Here is a 16,433-nt window from a genome sequence, read left to right on the forward strand (position 1 = left end):
AAATTCACTCGTCCCCAGCCAAGCATGTGCCTTTCCACATACAACTCCCCGCCCAGTGTCTTTCATCGTGTCAGAGGAAGCATGGGAGCGCGCCAGGCCTGTGATCAGAGTTCTCAACCTCAGCATATGCAGCCAGACGATTTTTGGCTGTGTGTGTGTGTGTGTGTGTGTGTGTGCGCGTGCACGTGTGTGCGTGTGTGTAGGGGTGGAGGGGAGGGTCTTCCCTGTGCATTGTAGAATCTTTAGCAGCCTCCCTGGTTTCTCCTCACTAGGCGACAAGAGCACTGGCCCACCTACAGTTTTGACAATCTGAATGTTCCCAGACATGGCCAAATGTGTCCCAGAGGGGAGGATCAAGCCCTATTAGGAGCCAGGGGATTGGCCGTCTTTGCCCAGCTGAAAAAAGTCCATTCACAGCCGTTAGTGCAGGGTACACGCAGGAAAGAGAGCAATGCGTATCATGACATGTCCCTTGCCCCCCAGTCCCCCTCTGCATGCCTCCCCCGCCCTCCGCTCCAGGCCCCCAGCACCTGCTGTCCTCGCTTCATTCCAAGTCCCCACTTCAAGGAACTGCTCAGGCCCTTCTCCCTCCAGAGATCCCGGCTCCAAAGTGACTCTGCCATCCTCCTCGGTTCTCGGCACCCCCTCCCTGACCAGAACCACTCATACGCCTCTCAGAGCATACATTTCACCGTGTTACTGACCTCAGACCAGAGCGGAGAGGAAAGCCCTTGGCCTGAAAATAAAACATCAAACAATAGTGCCCTTAATACTCACAGGGGTGTTTGATGAAATTTTAGATTGTGTGTACAAGCGGATGAGGAAATAATTTAGGGCCACAAAGCTGCTTTCAGGATTTCCTGTAGGAGACTAGCCCTGAGGAGCCCTCCCAAGGCCTCGGGGGGCAGGAAGTCCTTCAGATTCCAACGATAGTACATCCTGAACAGAGGAAAGGCTTTGTGTTCATTCTCAACCCTAACTATATGGGGCCTAGGCTGTCTCTGGTCCGTTGCAGGAACAAATCAGGAGAGTTACAAAAGGTTCTCAGTATATCATTGTAATTTGCTTTAAGATGTTACCACCAAGGGTGCCTGGGTGGCTCAGTGGTTAAGCCGCTGCCTTCGGCTCAGGTCATGATCTCAGGGTCCTGGGATCGAGTCCCGCATCGGGCTCTCTGCTCAGCAGGGAGCCTGCTTCCTCCTCTCTCTCTCTCTCTCTCTCTCTGCCTGCCTCTCTGTCAAATAAATAAATAAAATCTTAAAAAAAAAAAAAAAAAAAAGATGTTACCACCAAGAGAAGACACAGTTGCCCTAGAACGTAGGTCAGCAAACAGTTCCCGTGAAGGACCAGACAGCAAATATCTTGGGCGTTGTGGGTGATAGGGCAGCACCTACTCAACACTGCTGTCGTAGAGTGCCATGGACAAAATGTAAATGCATGAGTACAGTTGTGTTCCAATAAAACTTTATTTACAAAAGCAGACTAGAGGCCAGATTTGATCCAAGGCCCATAGCATACCAACCCTTGACTTAGAGGATCCTCCTTGTTCATGAAACAACTTTTCCTGAGCATCAGCCTATGAGCCAGACTTGGGAGGCATGCTGTGGATACGGGATTTATAACACACTGACCCAGGACTTGCAAAGTTTGTCCTCTAATGAGGACAGCAACGTTCAAACAGCAGATCCAGGGATGCGTGAGAGGGGTACCATGGAAACCCAGAAGCAGTGATCAGCTCCTCCCCTGGGGGGTAGGAGCACAGACTGTTTAAAAAAGTCTTCACTGAAGAGGTACCCAAAATGCTGATCCACTGAAAAAGACATGGTTTTTGGCAGGGGCTACACCCATGTTTTGCCAAGAATCCTGGGGAGCCCATCTTGTCTCCCACAATTGGGGTTTCCCACCATGGTTGTATCCAGAAGTTATCCATCCCTCTTCTAGAGCTCCTGTGCACATAGACAAAGAAGGCTGCAATTCTGAAATGCCTCATCTTCAATGACATGAGCCACCAGCCTTGGCCACCTCACCCAGCCACAGCCCGCCCAAGTGAAGGATATGGATTTAGCTGACCAGAGTTCTGTCCTCCTCTGTCTCCAAACACCTGACTCTTCAGTTACGCGGAATCATCTTCACGTTCTCTCATATTGCACACACGCTGTTTGCTTTAAGCTATGGACTCTTCTGGAGCACTCTAGAGTTGTAATTCAGATTGCAAATGTACCTCATTTCATAATATTTAGTGACGTCTCATGACTGGCTGAGCTACGATTGGACAAGAGTTTAATTCTCAACTTTAGGACTATAGCTTCTTGTCCAACTCATGAGTGAGAGAACATGGAATGATACAGCTTTCCTGTTTCTAACCACAAAGGGTAGTAGCACTGGAATTGGAAAGTTCATAGAGAGAATGAAAACCCCCACTCCTGAACAATTATGGGAAACATTGCTTTGGCTCCACATCCAGATGGCTCCCTCCCCCGTTGATTATCACAATACACATGAACCTCTGATTTCTAAGATTCCACCCAAGTCAAACTCATCCAAGGGTACATACGGAGAAAATTAACACATGAATTTTAGTAACAAAAACATCAGGGAAGGATGTCAATTAACAATCTAGTTTGAGAATGGCAGTGGTGACGTACAGTCACCCAATGGCCACCTTCTTGAGATTGCCTTGGAAAAGTCCTAACTTTATGAAGAGAGAAAAATGCTGTAAATCTCCATGAGCTGAAGTGGGGAGACTTTCATCGGTAACTCTGAGGTCTAAGTCAGTCCCACAAACCCTACAGACCTTCTGTTTGTGAAAGGGCCAGAAAGATGGGGTCAGTGCCTTGGCTTCTGGGGCACAGGGCAGAGTGCAGAGTTGAGACCATTCCTTTCCTCTTGTTGTCATGGCCATGATGACTTGCTTTACTGTGAGCGTTGTCCAAGCAGAAGTCACTGATGGGGCCAGCATAGCTAAGCCTGTGGCCTGCCCCGCCGCTGATGCGATGGATGCCAGAGGCTGCGCACCCACCATTGCTCTCTCACCAGCCCGTCCTCCTCTCCAAAAGGGGAGTACCATCCATAGGCTCAATGCCTTCACAAGGATTAGTGCACCACAGGCAGAGGAACGGGGCTCCAAAAGTGTGTAACCACCAGTACGTTCTCATAAATGGTCTATTAGCATCCTGTCACCGCTGTAAACATATGACCATAGACTTTGTGGCTAACAACAACACAAATTAATTCTCTTTCTGTTCTAGAGGTCAGAAGTCTGAAAGAGTTTTGTGGGACTAAAGTGGAGGTCTCTGCAGGACTGTGTTCCTTCTGGACTTTCCAGAGGAAAATCCATTTCCTTGCCTTGTCCAAGGTTCTGAAGTCAGCTCGTTCTCATTGGTTTGTGGTCCGGTCCTGACTTCAAGGCCCAACCACCCAACTTCTGCTTCTTGTTATGTCTTCTTCTCTGGCTCTGACCCTCTGGCTTGCCTCCTGAAAGGACTCTGAGTCTGCTCACCCAGACAATCCAGGATAGTCTCCCCATCTCAAGCTCCTTAACTCAATCATATTTGCAGAGTGCCTTTTGTCACTTTTGTCACTTTGTCACTTGTCACAGCGGTCTCAGCTCTGCACTCTGCCCTGTGCCCCTTTTGTCACTAATATTTATTGGTGTTAGGGACTGGGATGCGGATGCGGATGCTTTTGAGGGGCCATTGCTCTGCCTTACACACACACACACACACACACACACACACACACACACCCCAAGGGCTTTAACTGAAGGGCAAGAATGAAAATTCCATCAAAGACAAATTATAGGGCACATGGACGTGGGGGCTGCGTAAAAGTCCTCCTGTCCTGGAGAAGAGGGAGAGTAGAGGCCACCAGCCTTGGCAGCAGAGAGCACTTGAACGAGGAGTGCCGGCCTGGAGCCAGGAGATGCAGGCTGTAGGTAGGTGGCTTGGCTGCGACTTTCCTGTGTGACTCTGAGTGAGTGGTCTCGGGTCACCCACCCTTCTGAGCTTGCTTCTGCTCTCTTCCCAGCCTCAGCTTCCCCCATGTATGACATGCTCTGTCTCCCTGGCCACGCAAGCTGCCCCTGCTCATGATTCCTCGGGGGCTCACCCAGCCTCTGGAGCTCACCTGCTCACCCTGTTCATTGTCCAGTCCCCCCTTCTCCAAGGAGCAACTTCTTCAATCCACAGATGTCTGCAATGCCCTTCCCTTTAGAAGATCTCCTTCGGTCCCACGTCCACCTCCATCTATCACCTCACACCTCTCTTCCTCATCATAGGAAAACTCCCCAAAAGGGCGGTGGGCCCCGGCCATCTCCACCACCTCCCTCCATTCTGTGTAGCTTCTCTATTTAGATTTCTGTTCCCAAACATGCCCCTGAATCCTCACTGTCAGGAACGACAGTGATGTCCATCTCGCCAAGCCTAGCGGGCAGTTTGCTCCTCCTCCTCCTCGGCCTCTGGACATTTCACATGGGTGGTCATCTTCTTCCCTTTGGACACTTCCTTCCCTTGCCCCCCTTGACATCAGGCCCTCCTAGTTTTCTTCCTCTCTCTCCGTCTGCCTCTTCCCAGCCTCATTTGCTGAATTCTGCTCTTCCTCCTCTTGCCAGCATGTCAAAGCTGTGGGCTCCTGGCCCTCAGACCCTTGTCTTCCTGCACCTACCCCCTTGCTGAGCTCATCCAGTCTTGCTGGCATCTAGGCATTGCCTAGATGCCTCCCACATGCTAACAGTTCCCTATTTATATCACCAGCTAAGTTCCCTCCCCAACTCTAGACTCACGTGTCCAGCTGCCTATTCAGTATCTCTACTTGGAAGCCAACCAGACATCCCAGACACAGCATCCCCAAGAATGAATCCTGGTTCATCATCTCCAACCTCGCCATTCCCAAAGCCTTCCCCACTTGACCAAATCCATTCTTCTGGTGGCTCAGGCCAAAATCCTAGCTGCCGTCTTTGCCTCCTTCACTCTCTGCCCCCTTCCACCCAACTCAGCACTGGCTGTATATTCAAGACCTATCAAGGAGACTTTGTGCTTTGCGCAGTCCCTCCGCAACCACTCCAACCTAAGCGGCCAGCTTCCTTCACCTGGAACGCTCTCCAGGCCAGCCTTGGCATCCTCTCTTGACCTTCCTTCAGTGTGGTTTTAATGTGAGAGCCGAAGGTGGTACTTTGCTTTTTAGAAAGAAAAGTCATATCTTGTCTGATCCTTGCACAAAATCTTCCCATGACTTCCTATCCCACGCAAAAACAAACAGACAAAAAAACGACAAATAAAAACCAGAGTTCCCGGCCGTGGCCACGTGGCCACATGTGCTGATACGCAGCCTCTTTGTGGCCTCACTTCTAGTGGCATGCTTCCTGGTTCACTGCGCTCCAGCCTCCCCTCTCTTCAAGAAAACAATCTCCTCTGTTTTGGCACTTTGGGATCCCACCTCAGAGACTGGCTCCTTCACATCTCCACAAGGTTCATGCCCCAACTTTATGTACGTCTCTGCTCCAATGTCACTTTCTTAGACAAAGCTTTCCAAGAGCACCGTATCCAGCACCAGCTTCCTTTCCCCTTCCTTCCCCCCATCCCTTTGTAGAACATGGCGTTGTCTGCAAATGGCGCCCATTTTCACTTGTCGACCTGTTTGTTTTCTATCTCTCTACTAACATCTACTCAGATGATACGAAACTCATTCTTCGTTGTATCTCCATGACTGAGAATGGTGCCCAGCACATATGAGGTCCTTGGCACATGTAGAGCATTTGCAGAATAGAACATCTGCTTTTGCTATCAAGCCCCTCTTTTGGATCTGATCGCTGTTGCCCCCCTGCCTCCCTAAAGGGGCAGTGGTGACTTCAGGAGCAGTGGCTTATCTTCTTTATCCCAGCATCTAGGCAGTCCCTACAGATAAGATATTTTGATAGCTGAACGGAGAAATGGATTTCTCAGATTAGGTGAATAAGAATTATGTCCATGGCTGGCCCTGGAGCCCACGCTTTGACAGGTAAGAGGATTTGCTTTTGAAGATTAATTCCTCACTCATCTCAATATAAATGCAAAAAGAGCTGGTCACACAGACAGGAACAAGCAAAATGATTTTTTTAAAAAATCGTGTGTTGACCCTTCCCTCTTCTCGTAGGTTATAATTAGCACTGGGCTTGTTTTCACTTTCTTAAAGCTTCATACGAGTGCCCTGGTCTATCCCTCTAACTTGTGCCTTAAAGAGACGGAATGTCCCCTGGGGACACTCTCCCAAGGCCACCCTCACCTTCACAGCAGAAAATATAAAAGACCCAAATCAACCATATTCCCTCCCAAAGCTAATTCTGATATAATGAGAAGTAGAGACAAATGTAGCTGTTTTCTTGGGATTCATGACCTGATTTCCACCAGACTTCAACAGACTCTTCAAAGACCCCAACCCAGTGCTCATCTGTGTGGATAATTTAACTTTTGTTGTTATTTTTTTTATGCCTCAAAAGTTTTGTTAATAATGCGGGGCTCCTTCACAAAATTTTAGCAATAATACTTTCTTTGGTCTAAGAAAGAAAAAAAAAAAGATTAATTAAACGAGATGGGTTATTTGAAGAAGAGGAAGGGAGATTATGAAGAAAGCATTTAAAATACAGATATTTTTAAAGTACGGTTGAGAAAACTAGCATCCAAACCATTCTTATCAGAATTATAGTATTTTCCATTTAGGGAAGTGGGACAAGTTAATTGCATAGTTACCATGAAATAAACTACATGGTAATTACACAGATACGCCTTCAGAAGCTGTAGTAATTACACTGAACTAAAGCATTCTAAAATAGACCAAGAGTTGCCAAGTTCACACACAATGAAAAGATGTTTAACCCGGACTCCAGCTACTTGATGTGAAGATGGCACCGTCAGTGACCCCGGACTCCAGCTACTTGATGTGAAGACGGCACCGTCAACGCTTCCTGATGCCAATTTTCGAAGATAATGACTTTTAAATATAGACGTATTTCTAGAAATGGTCCTTGGCACAATATTTCCTTTGAGAAAGCTCCGTTAACTACCGCCAGGCAGCAAGAAAGTTGACAGTAATTCCTTGCCAAAGAGAGGTGATGATCTTCAAAGGAAAATATTAACAGTTTCCGCTTTAGAAAGGAGATTTGCGTTCTTGGCTCCCCTTAGCATACTGGATGCGAGATCAGAAAGGAGGTGGTATCAGAACAGAAACGGCTAAGTTGACAAGCGAACAGGGCCGTGTATTTTGCAGAGAACAAGCTATGTTCTTGGGAATTGAAAGGCTTGTTGTGTAGCTCATCCCCCAAAATGCTCAACGCCATCACCTTTCGTGCCTCTGTTTTATACCAAATCGTTCAGCTAGGAAAAGGAGGCAGGGGACAATATATGGATGGTGGAGATTGTCCAGCTCTAAGTAACATGATCATGGATATAGCTCCTGCGATCCTGGGTTCCTAACACACTGGGTGTCTTGAAGCAACTTACTAACCTTTGGGCCTGACTTGATGAAAAGTCTCTCTTCCTTACTTAAGACGAGGGACTTAAAGTTCCAGAAGAAGGAATCTGAGGGCTTCCAACGATGCACAGAGTTTCTCTGTGCATCCCCTCGCCTCCTGCTCCCCTCCCCACCCAGAACCCCACCCCAAAGTTCACATGAGGGTCCACAGATGGGGGCTGGCCCCCTGCCCTGCATCCGCATCATCAGGGCTGAAATATATCAGAATAAGCTGCCAAGACCTTTGTGAATTTAATTTCATGGACATTGTTCTGCTAAGCTGATGCCAGGGTAGATGATGGCCATGAGAGCAAGAAACAAGATTCGATGAGGACAAAGCCAGACGGAGGGGAGGGAAGCTTCTAATTGCACATAATTCAGACCTTGTTTGTGCTCAGCTCTGGCTGGGCCAGGACAGCCCCAAAGCCATGGTGAAATGAATTTAGTCTAAAAATGAATTTAATCTGTTAAACCCTGACCCGAGCTGCCTCTCAGCCTCACACACAAATGCATATGCACACACACATGCACACACAGGTATACACAAATGCACACATACACACAGAGAAATTATTTTGATGGCTGTGAGTGTCTCCACTGGGTTGTGAGATTCTGGAGGGCAGAGAAGTATCTTCTGCTCCCTGTTTGCATTTCAATAAATGTTTGTCAACTGAGTAAACAGGAGCTTAGATCCCACCAGAGACGGACCTCTGTACAGAGCACCAGGGAATGTTCTTGCCTTCAGCCAAAAAGACTTTGCACAACATGTGGAAGAAAAAATAGCTAGGGAGTGTCGTGTTTTTTTTTTTTTTTTTAATGTACAATGATCAAAAGAAAACAAAGTTGTTAGGATTAGTTTGATTTAGTCTAGGAAACATTTTGGAGTTGCTGTAATCATCGAAAGTCTCACAGTGACTAACAATGGCTGGAGCTCGCAATTCCAGGACCCTCTTTCAAAGTTGTTTGACCGTGTGGCTTTAGGGCTTGATCAGTTTTGAGATCCCACTGCTGTTTCAAACATGACATGTCTAAAGTCAACCGAGCTGTACCTTTCAAAGAACCTGTGTTTTTAGGGTCAGGTGGTTCTGTGTTGACAACAAAGATGAACTTGATTTTACTGTTACTGTTCTAGAGCGGTTACTAATTAAAATTATTGATGTGGAACTTCGTCAAACCTACCAGCAGGGAAATATTTCATACCCACCACTGCTATGGACCAAATCTTATGTTTCCCCAAAATTCATCTGTTGATACCAGGATCCCAGTATCATGGTATTTGGAGGTGGCCTCTGGGAGGTAATGAGGCCAGAGATGGCCTCATTATATGGCACTTGTGCCCATATAAAAAGGGGCCAGAGAAGGGGGGCTGGGTGCCTCAGTGGGTTAAGCCTCTGCCTTCAGCTCAGGTCGTGATCTCAGGGTCCTGGGATCGAGTCCCCCATTGGGCTCCCTGCTGAGCCTAATGAGCGAGAGAGCCCTCTCTGCCTGCTTCTCTGCCTACTTGTGATCTCTCTGCAAATAAATAAATGAAATATTTTTTAAAAGGGGGGCAGGGGCAGAGAGCTGGCTAGCTCCCCTCTCTGGCATGTGAGGACACAGGAAGAAGCCGTCCATCTGTAAACCAAAGGAGGGCCCCGACCAAGAACCTGCCCATGCTGGCACCCGGATCTCACACTCCCAGACTCCAGAACTGTGAGAGATAAATTTGTGTTGTTTACAAGCTACCCAGTCTGTGGTATTTTGGTAAAGTAACTCAAGCTGACTGAGAAGACAGCCACACTCTTGAATATGGATATAAGTCAGTCAACATACCACCTACTCCGGGCGCATATGGGCTAAACCTTAGCACGAACGTAGCGTCAAGCTTCTGCCACCAGGGAAATAATGAAGAGCCAGGATCTTGGAGTCCTTCCCAGCATGCCCCAGCCCCCAGCCCCACTCCCAGCTTGGCCATGGCCATGGCAGAGTCCCGTTTGGTATATCCTCCTTGGCCTATGGGAAGGCCCTTGTCACTCCCACCCACACAGGCCAGCTGGACACCAGAACAACAGGAAGAGACCACAGTCAAAGACACTGGACAGACCGTGGCTGTGTCCACGCAGATCCTGAAAGGAGGCAGCTTCTCGCCCCACCCAGGAGGACCCAAATGTAGGGACTCTACCTCAAGAACTAACATGGTAAATAAATTGTAAATAGCTAATCTCGCTATGCCATTTCATTCCTGTCCAAGGTCCCCTCCAATGCCATTGACTTTTTAAGCCCACACATCCCTGTGGGGTGTTCTGTGACCCATCTACCCATCTGAAGGCGCAGCCCAGCCTGATGGTGGAGGCGTGGGTTCTGGAGGCCCCTGGACTCCTCATTGCCGGCAGCTTCTCCAGATCACCTGGTCACTCTGTGCCTCTTTTTTCCCATCTGGAAAATGGGGACAGTAGCAGAACCTGCCTCATGGGCTGGGTGTAGGATTGGCAGGGACAATGGTTAGCAGGTCTGGAACACGGTGAGTGCTCAGGGAATCTTGGCTCTCACACAGATGAATCATGGCTGGAGAATCTGTTTCAGAAAGGTCCCTGAAGTGAGTAGCCACAGTAACAAGGTCTCCTGGTTTCTGAGTCTGAGCCCTGTGGATAATCCCCTCTGTTTTCTACGCAGCTGAGGTCACTGCTCAAGATAGATTTTTCTTTTTTTTTACTTCTCCCTTGAATAAATAGATTTATGTGGTAATAACTCATTTTTACAAAGAGAACCACACTTCCGACGCAAACCCCTGGACAAAACACGCACATAAACATAATTTACTTACGTACAAGCTTACATGTCTGTATTTGCTAGTATAAAGGTAACATTGATAGTAGAACATTTGAAAAATATAGAAAAGCATACAAATAATCGAGAGTTCTTTATAATCCCATAATGTCTACACCAGTCACCATCACAGTTGATATCCAGGATATAGTTTTTATGGTCTGGGAGGTTTTTTTCCTGAGCCCACAGACATGTTCAGGTATCTGTCTGAGGTATCTACATGTATATCTATCTGATATGACATCTGATCTATCTGCATATATAAATACGACTTAGCGTGATGGTCTTTAGCTCTGGGCCACTCTTGATATGCCACATTAAGAAGTTATTTGGTTTACAGGACATCTTCTGGTGCTGTACTCTTTCCTCTCAGGGGTTGTGCTGTCTGAATCACAAAACCTGTCAATCAGGACGACCCACCACCCCTGGCAGTGCATGGGGTCGGTCTCGATGAACAGGTGGTGTCTCCTCCCAGGACCGAGATCTTTGAGCAGCCGTGATGCTGAGTGAAACAAGCCAGTCACAGAAGGACAAATGCAGCACGACTGCCCTTGTGCATGGGAGCTAAGGTGGTCAGACTCACAGAAGCAGAGAGAACACGGTGGTTGCCAGGAGCCGGGGGAGGGAGAGTGGGGAGCTGCTGGGTCACGTGCACCGTGACAATTAGGCAAGAAAACATTCCAGGGATGGGCCCTGCAACACGGTCCTTACAGTAACAACACTGTACCTGACACTTAAATATTTGTCAAGAGGGTAGATCTCATGTTTCGTGTGTGGGCGTTTATCATAACAGAATAAGTAAATAACTCAATAACCATTGCAAAGCCTTCACTGAATTCTGCACACGGGCTGGTAGGTGAAGAGCAGGCAAACAGGGACCGGTGGTGGGCAGGCTGGCATCCCATCGGCGCCATGCCTGGGGACAGTGGAGGTGAGCTGGCCCCTGACTGTGTCAGCCACCATGGCAGGGATCACCACCCCTGCGTCTGGTGCACACTCTTCCGGAAGTGGACTCCATCCCTCCACCGAGTCTGCCCAGGACTCTCTGCTCCTGGGTCATCCGACTTGCCGTTGCTTGGTAACTGGAGCACCTAATTATTCCACTAGCAGGTCAGAGAAATGTCAGCAACCCCATTACATGGACCCAAGACCGTCAGGCAGAGGGCTATCATTTGCATAGAGAACTTCATTTCCCAGGGAGGGATAAGAAAGCCAGAGAATCGCCAAGTTCAGTGCGTGTTGGCTGACAGCACAGCGAGATGGTCTGGAAAACAATTGCAGTTGAAACCGGCATGATGAGAAGCAACTCAGACAAGGTTTTCGGTGTTGGCTGCTGCTTGTTTTGTTTTGTTGCCCTTAGCTCTGAGAGTGTCCGTAGATAAGGAACAGTGAATGCGCGAGGAGAAATGGACTTCTTCATCTGTTATGGTAATGAGGCTTTCCTAGGAAAGGTATGTTAAGGATTGTGCCCTTTTGGGGGGGTGGATTTTTTTTTTTTTTTTGCTTTGTGTTGTATTTTCTTGTCAACAAATTCTAGGTGATCAGGTTTTAAAATAATTAGGTTGTCTTTTTTACCTTTTTTTGTTGACAATCCCCATCCGTTTGTATTTGTCTGTGGCTATAATTGTCAGGGTTCTTTTTTCGGAAAAAGTTCTTCCATGTACCTTGGGCGATGGGCTAAAAACATTCCAGCTGCCCATGGACTGTGGGACGTGGCTGCCCATACAGACGCTCCGTGCAGATGGACTGGCCCTCTGTTCCTCACAACCGACTTCACTTTGGAACAAGGAGCTTGGGAGTCCGGATTTCTTTGTCTCCTGTAATGAGAATAGTGAGCGGCTGTGTGTCACAGAGAGACACTGAGTGGCAGTGACCCCCGGCGTTTGTGGACATGACCCCTTCCAGACACAAGAAGTTCGCTCCATGTCTTCACTTTCTCTAGCTCACATTAAATTTCACACCAGGATTGGCAAGCCAGCACGGATCTTTCTCCCTGACTTGGGTGGCTCTCAACACCCAGGAACTGCCCACCCAGTTTAAAATACCCAAATAGGGGTGCCTGGGTGGCTCAGTCATTAAACGTGTGCCTTTGACTCAGGTCATGATCCCAGGGTCCTGGCATCGAGCCCCGCATCAGGCTCCCTGCTCAGTGGGAAGCCTGCTTCTCCCTCTCCCACTCCCCCTGCTTGTGTTCCCTCTCTCGTTGTGTCTCTCTGTCAAATAAACAAATAAAATATTACAAATAAAATAAAATTAGGGTGCTTGGGTGGCTCAGTGGGTTAAGCCTCTGCCTTTGACTCGGGTCATGATCTCAGGGTCCTGGGATCGAGTCCCGCATCGGACTCTCTGCTCAGCGGGGAGCCTGCTTCCCTTCCTCTCTCTCCGCCCGCCTCTCTGCCTACTTGTGATCTCTGTCTGTCAAATAAATAAACAAAATCTTTTTTTAAAAATTACATTACATTACATTACATTAAATACCCCAATAATGCTACTAACTATCCTCTGGGGCAAAAAGCCTCGGAATCAAAGAAAGGAGCCTTCCCAAAGGGAGGGAAGAACTGTTCTTCCTTGATTTTTTTCCCCAGTAAATATGGGTGGGAGAAGTTAACTTTGAACAGGTAAAACATTGCTTGGCTCAGCCTTCCTGACATAGTGTGGAGCTTCTGCTGGGTAAATGCTGCCCCGCTCGCAGGCCCCGGCCGCCCCTGCCTCCTCCTCGGCTTCGGGGCGGTGATGCGCAGGGAAGAGGGATCCGCGAGGCTTGGCCCACCGGCGCCCTCTGCCGGCCCTGAGCGGTAAGGGAGCCGGTGCCATCAGCCCCGGAGAGCTCGGGGGCTCGGCCAGTTTCCCGCAGAGCCGTGGTCTGGAGCCTCTCCTGCGGTTTGAGTCCCGTCGCGGACGGACAGAGAGCAGGAAAGATCCCGTCGCGGACGGACAGAGAGCAGGAAAGAACGCATGGGGAGGCCTGTGTGGACAGCGGCTCACACACGACGGTGTGACGGTTGCACGACACGCATGTCCTCGGGGCCGCTGAACGGTAATTGAAAAATGGCTCAAATGGTACATTTTACGTAATGCGTATTTTCCCACAATAACAGAAATAACAGCCACAAGGGAGATGGCGCCAGTGAGGACAAGCGACGGGAAGAGCACATCACGGGCCGGTCGCGTGTTCCCTGGTCAACCTGGCACATTCGCGCTGTCGGCGGGGTCCACGGGCCCTGGCCACAGAGGGGCCACAGCTGCCACCCACGGGTGGCTGTGGGCTGGGGAGGGGACAAGGCCAGGCTCCAGAGGGGTTGGGGCGGCCTTGGGGGGGGGGGGCCGGGGGCCCAGCAGAAACGGTCCCTCGCGCCTTCCTCTCCATCTGCCGCTCACCCCCTCCAGAGCCGAAGAGAGATTCACGGCGTTCCCAGGAATGAAGGGACCACGGTCTTTGAGGGACCCTCCGTATCCAACCCCATTATCTTCACAGCTCCGAGGGGGACAAGGGCTGAGGTGCTCCAAGCAGGGGAGAAAGGAGGCGTGGGCGCACAGGGGACACCCTCCCGCAAAGTCCCCTATAGAAGTTCACTCAAACAATGGGGGGCCAAGTCCCCACAAAAAACGGGGCTTGGAGCATACCCCGAGGAAAGGCGCGCCTCTCCTCTCCTTCTGAACTTCTGGAAGGAAGGAAGCTCAGGGAGAGCACGGGAAGTGGGGGGGTGGGGAAGAGGGAGAGAAGGAGAGAAGCGAGAAATCAAAGCACAAAAGGACCCAGAGAGGAGCACGAGGGGCTGCAGCTCCACCTGGAAGCCCGCGCTCAGCGGGGGAGCCCTGGGGTGCAGTCGTCCAGCTGAGCTTGGGGCCAGGAGCCCATGTGGACCTTTGTGTCAGCAGAAGGTGGGCCTGTGGGGGCAGATTCAGCAGGGAGACTGGGCTTAGGTTGCTGGAAGGGCATGAGCGTGTGTATGTGTGTGTGTGTGCACAAGTGTGTGCCTGCATGTGTATGCATGTGTGTGTGCCCCTGTGTGCATGTGTACACGTGCCTTGTGCACCTTGTGTGTGCACTGTGTGCACTATGTAAGCATGACTGAGTGTGTGTGTGTGCCGCCTTCATGTGCATGAGTGCATGTGTGCCCCTGTGTGCGTGTGTGTGCCCCTGTGTGCATGTGTGTACGTGTGTGTGCACATGCGTGCGTGTGCATCTGTGTGTGTGCCCCTGTGTGCATGTGTGTACATGTGTGTGCATGTCCACATCTGCCTTCTGCACATTGTGTGTGCACGTGTGCATTGTGTGTGCATGAGTGGGTGTGTGGGTGGTGTCTGCATGTGCACATGTGCGTGTGGGTACAGCTATGCACATGTGTGTACACCAACGCATGTGCCTATGCTTTGAGATGTGCACTTACACATATGTGCACATCTGCATTCAGGTGTGCGTGTGCACATGTGTGCATGTGTGGGTGTGGGTGCCTTTGAACATGGGTGAGTGGGCATATGTGGGAGTGTGTGGGCATGTATGTGCACCTGTGCCTGTGCACTCGTGTGTGTGAGTGTAAATGTGCACGTGTGTGTGCACGCATTGAGCAAACCATTAGCTTTTCTAGCCGGTATCACATACCAATGGAAAAAAAATCACCAAACCATCCCTTGGTTCAGTTTTTCACTACAGCCTTTCCTTTCAACTCTAAATTTAACATGTAGCCCCCAACTATGTATTATGTATTCTTTAAAAAGAGGTGTTGTTTTTTAATGCAGGAGAATAGAGGGGATCATGAGAAATTTGGCAAGGTCCTGGCAAATTTACATCTTACGTGCAAATTCATATTTGACACCTGCTAACGGCACAGCCTGCAGCACCCATAAAAACTAGGCTAAAGACATACATTAACCAGAAGCGATAGGTCGTGTGGCGTGTCAGTGCCCATGTCCTCATGCAGAAAGTGCCACCAGAGTCACAGCGGCCACGCTTCAGGCTCCCCTTCATATGGGTTGCCTGGACACTGGGTCTCTAGCTCCTACGAAGACAGTAGAGCGTCCCCAAGCCTTCCCACACGTGGACGCTGGCAGACCCGACCATTCCTATTTACTAACACAGTCACCACTCCAGTTACATGCGGGCTGCACACGTTCCATGTCCCCTCCCGTGAGCTACCGACCCTTTGCAAACTTTACGGTAACAGAGAAGCATCCCTTGTAACATGTTTGCAGTCATGTTTTCTGCATTTAATTTAGAAGAATTTATGTGACATAAAGAAGCCTCAGAAGTAATTTATGAAGCCTGTGATTCTGGAGAGCACTGAAGAACTGTATTCTTACCAATACTCTTTCATTCAAGGATCACCTACTGAGAACGGGCCACGCCCAGGCACCTGCTCTGCTACCTGTTTCGGGTTGCTAGAACTGTTAATGCAAACCATTGCTGGCAAAGAAAAAGCCACCTTAGTGACCCACCTGCTGTCAGCCCTTGTTCCAGACTGTCCTGAGGTGGGCGTGACCAATGTCAGCTGCTCCGTCCAGCTAACGGGAAGCCCTTTCCAGGGGACACCTCACACGGCGTAAGGAATCTCACCAGCTAACTGCAGTCTATCAAGAAAATAGTACTTATATTCCCATTTTTCAAGTTTTTTTTAATTTATTTTAGATGTTTTTATTTACATATATTTTAAATGTTTATTGAAAAAATCATAAAAAGTCTTTAATGATTCCTAAGGTATATTTTGATAACATACTTCAGGCTTCCATTCATGCAGCAAACATTTCAAGAACCTGCTATCCATGCAGCGAGAGAAGACAGAGTCCCTGACTTCACGGAGCTGGGAAAGAAAAACACCATAAGCATATGTTGCGGCCATGTTAGGATTTTGGAGGAAAATAAAGGTGAAAAGGCAGTGTTGAGTGGGGAAGCATCCTGGTCTTACTTTCAGAGGGACATCCCCAGGAGACCTCACTCCTAAAGGGACATTTGTGTGAGGACACGAAGGAGTGAGTGACTGAGCCATGAGCTTTGCCTCTGATCGTCCTTGTCCTACATCTCTCCGTCCCCGGGGACACCCCGGATACATGCATGTTTATCACTGTCAATCACATATTGAAAGATATGGGAACACAACAGTAAATGATGGCCAGGCCTGCCCTCAGAGGAGCTCGGGATGCACCGGGGA

At 49.1% G+C, this 16,433-nt stretch overlaps 1 long non-coding RNA gene across 1 annotated transcript; it reads left to right on the forward strand.

The window, feature by feature from the left end:
* Positions 1-13,107: 13,107 nt before the first annotated feature.
* LOC131826004 (uncharacterized) lies at positions 13,108-16,113 on the forward strand. The gene is made up of 4 exons (XR_009351392.1): positions 13,108-13,173; positions 13,206-13,324; positions 15,608-15,827; positions 16,023-16,113. It is a non-coding gene; the product is annotated as an uncharacterized LOC131826004 (long non-coding RNA).
* Positions 16,114-16,433: the final 320 nt, after the last annotated feature.

This window comes from Mustela lutreola, chromosome 2 (assembly GCF_030435805.1).
Source record: "Mustela lutreola isolate mMusLut2 chromosome 2, mMusLut2.pri, whole genome shotgun sequence".
Lineage (NCBI taxonomy): Eukaryota > Metazoa > Chordata > Mammalia > Carnivora > Mustelidae > Mustela > Mustela lutreola.